Below are 4034 nucleotides of genomic sequence, written 5' to 3'. Positions count from 1 at the left end.
AATAAACTTGTAGACGTGTAGTTATATCGTTTCATGCTTTTTTAATAAAAGATTGAGGTATTTTTTTTAACATTATTTCTTAATCGTTTAATAAAAAACTCTTTTTTTTCATCGTTTCTTAATTATTTGATTAAATCGAATATATTAAAAATACAAGTAATCAATTACATTAATATTTAATAAAATATATATTTTAGTTAAATTATTATATTAATCAACAAAAAGTACTAAAATCATACAATTATTATAAAAAGTTCTTTGTTTTTAAAAAAAAAAAAACAAAAAAAAATGAAAATAGCACGATGGGCCGGCCCATGAACAAGGCACGACCAGCCCATGGGCATGGGCGGCACGGCCAAAGACGAAAATGGGCGTGCCACAGGACGGACGCGGCTAGGGATGGAGAAGATGGGCCAAGCACGGCACGGCACGATGGGCCCATTAACCGTGCCTGGGCCGGGCCAAATTTTGGAGGTGGCACGATGGGCCGGCACGCGGGCCGGCCCAGCACGGCCCACTGCCAACTCTACCAACACCCAACATCATGTCTTTAACCTAATTTTTACCCTAACACTACACAACCCTCATCTCACCTGCCTCCCTCACTTCGACGGCACGCATTTTCAGATTCACACAAAGAGCCTTTCATTTGATTGAAGATTTCTCATCGATTCCAACCTAATTCGATTTCCCTGTTTGTAAGTCGATTTCATTCCATTGTTTATACTGTTTTAAATTGTTCGTCTTCAAAAAATTTGAAAAGAGAGTCTTGTTTACTTGATGTCTAGTTTATGCATATAAAAGCTCGTAGTCAAATTCTTTATGGTTTGTCCTAGGTGATTTATTTATGAACATGTCGCTGAAAAGTCCGCGAATCTGATTTGGTTGTGGAAAATGATTTGAAACCCTAATTTTTATGTCGATTCAGTTATGAGGCTTCTTCATACATCATCTTTGTATAGTCTAGATGATAATAGGATTTGGAATTTCTGAAAAATAATGTTTTAAACTCGTTTTATGAATCAATACTTTTTATGCGACGGTTTCTGTCAGTTTTTGGAAATCAGTCTGAAAACCCTTGATAAGTTTGGAATTTGAGAAAAATACGTTAGATATAATTTGTAGCTAAGACTCATGGGGTTTCAATCCAATTGGCCTTGTATCAATTTGATTTTTCTGGAATTAGTTATGTATTTTATTCCGAGTCTGTCATGTGCTGGAAAATCAGGAAAAGTCGTGTTTGTTCTTTAAGTTGATATTCCTATTAAGTTATGATGAGTCTAGGTGGTGTGCATGATTATTTGATTGAGTAGGTGGTAATTATACATAATTATGATATGTAGGTGATGGATATGTGAAGGATCGTAATTGGTTGCTTGTGTGTGCTTGGATTGCGAAAAGGTAGGGAAATACACTTGACTTCTTATCGTGTTGTTGAATTGTGTTGACTTGTTTGTGTTTCATATGACCAAATTGTGAACGTGACTTGATTCGTGGTTGTGGATTACGCTATGATATGGTTGACTGAACTGTTCGTGTTGAGTGTGTTATCACAACATTTGCTAGCTGGCATGATTTCATTAATTGATATACATATTGTATTGCATTGTTTACTGTTGGGCATTCATATGCATTGGAGATGGAGGATGTTGTGGTGATGTGGTGTGGTGATGATGATGTTGTGATAAGGCCCAGGCGGGTTCTGCAGGACTTGCCCTGGTGTCCTCAGCTGCGAGCTGGCAGATCGGCTACGGTCGATATATATAGTCTGGGGGGATCGGTATGGTGGGTTGTCGGGTTATGAGATATGAGTTATGAGATATGAGTTATGAGATATGAGATATGAGTTATGAGATATGAGTTATGAGATATGAGATGAGATGGAGATGGAGGTGACGGAGGAGCATGCATATCATATTTTGTTGTTGCATTGTATTACCCTACTCAACCTCGTGGTTGACCCTGTGTATTCGTGAACACCTGTGATGAACCTTTTAATGGGGAGCAGATTGACAGGTACCTCAGAGACTGATAGGAGCTGGATGGGAAGAGAGCTTGGATTGCCTGACTTAGAGCTAGCCCACTTTTATTTCTGTTTAGTTATCAGACTTTATTTTCAGTTTGAGACTTGTTTCATTTCAGATGTATAATTATATAAATTGCCTTGGAGTTTAATTTGTTATTCACTACCTCGGGAAACCGAGATGGTAACAGTCCGGTTTATTAGGGAATGTCTTGCTAAAGGCTCCTTCATAAACCGAGGTGTTACATAGAGGGTAAAGAGGTTACTACTTAAGCTTTTGGGCTTCGCCCATTGAACTTCAACTATGGGTACTTGACTTGATTTCTGGCTTCCGTAACTTCGACATTCAACCAAAAGCATTCTGCAATGACTTCAACATCTTTTTTCTTTTTTTCCTTTTTCTTTCATCTTTTTTCATTTTTTCATTTTTTTTATTTTTTTTTCATTTTTCCAATTTTTCTCTTTTTATCATTTTTCATTCTTTTTCATTTTTCCCCAGCAGAGTCGCCAAACTGTGGACAAGGCCCTCGGGAACTGCGTCCGCGGGATCCACACCAGGCATAATCGACTCGAGGTTCTTTCGAATCGAATTAAGACAAATTAGAGTCGCCACCAAGTTTTTTGGGAACTTGGAACCGTTCAAGTCAACTTTACACCTTTCATCGAAAAGCATAAAGCCAATCGACTACGAGTGATTAAAGATAAAGACTTGTACCCTATATCACTCGATTGAATGACTCTCGTAATCCAATGGTACTTAGACGGCTCCACAAACCATAGATCTTGAGTAAGGGGTGAGGGTACGTGTTGGGAAGCCCATAAGGACACCCAACCCCGCCCGTCAATAACGGCCTCTACTAAGTCAAGTATGGATTTCAAACAAGGTCATAGCTACTACGATATATGATATGCAAACATCGTTTTAAACCCTAACATGTGACAACAATTTCTATGTCGTTTTAGATGCAACTAAACTAACTTTGTCAAAGTTGTAATTTAGCATGTGGGTTGATTGATCTAACAACATACAAAACAAAGCAAACAAGGCTTAAGGGGGAATGGGGGAGCCGTTGGGATCTACCTATTACAAACCAGGCATTTCATGCCGACACAACAATAAATTAAAGATACAACTCGATCTAAATACAATTGCTACATACAACACTATACACGACAACACACACGACCAATCGGCCTAGAAAAGCGTGCACAAGAGGGGTGGCCCACGGCTTACATGACTCACGGCCTTGGGTCACTCCTCGTGATGTGTGCTTTCGCTCAATCTCATCGAATTAGACATAGGGCCGCGCACCAAAGCATGCATTAGCATAAATCGGGCCATGTTGCTTTAAACAACATGCGATTTACTACGCTCTTACAAACATTGGGGCACAACCATCTAACCAAACAAGACTAAGGTTTTTTGAAAGAGGTTTTGACTCGATAAAAGAAAACTAACTTGAAAATTACAACCAAATTAACAAACACGACTCGATAAACAAAGTAATTACAAGATACGAAATAACGAGATAAAGATGAGAAAAAAAACGAGAAAAGAGACTACAAGGACACGGCCAAACACGGCACACACGATCTAGCATACCCTAATTCTTAGGTTAGATTCATTAGGTTAGATCGATGATTGCGAAACGGGTTAGGAACAAATTAGAAAACAAGTTAGAAACGACGTTGATCGATTGAAAAGAGGTCTTGCAATTGTGTATTCTACACGGCTCAAAAGGGGTCAAATTAGGTCAAGTTCGCTAATTAATTTAACTCATCGAGTGTTAATAAGAAGGTGTTAATCACGCACTCTTATACTAGCGAGAAATTAGGTGAAAGAGAGAGATGCGTTCATTAAGTTACAGAATTGTTAGTTGATTTTTAAAGCTATGTCGATGTACCCTAAAGTGTCTAATTAGGTTATTAAATTGATCTAATGTCATCTAAATAAGTCATATGTTAGCAATTAGAGGTCATACTAACATGCAACGGGTCCTAAGGTGGGTCG

The 4034-nt window shown here is 38.3% G+C and overlaps 1 long non-coding RNA gene across 1 annotated transcript; it reads left to right on the top strand.

Moving 5' to 3' along the window:
- The first annotated feature begins 554 nt into the window (after positions 1-554).
- On the top strand, positions 555-2264 carry LOC141595435 (uncharacterized). The gene is made up of 3 exons (XR_012522271.1): positions 555-698; positions 1344-1401; positions 2009-2264. It is a non-coding gene; the product is annotated as an uncharacterized LOC141595435 (long non-coding RNA).
- The last annotated feature ends 1770 nt before the right edge of the window (positions 2265-4034 follow it).

Source organism: Silene latifolia, chromosome 1 (assembly GCF_048544455.1).
Source record: "Silene latifolia isolate original U9 population chromosome 1, ASM4854445v1, whole genome shotgun sequence".
Classification (NCBI taxonomy): domain Eukaryota; kingdom Viridiplantae; phylum Streptophyta; class Magnoliopsida; order Caryophyllales; family Caryophyllaceae; genus Silene; species Silene latifolia.
This window is presented reverse-complemented; position numbering and strand designations above follow the sequence as displayed.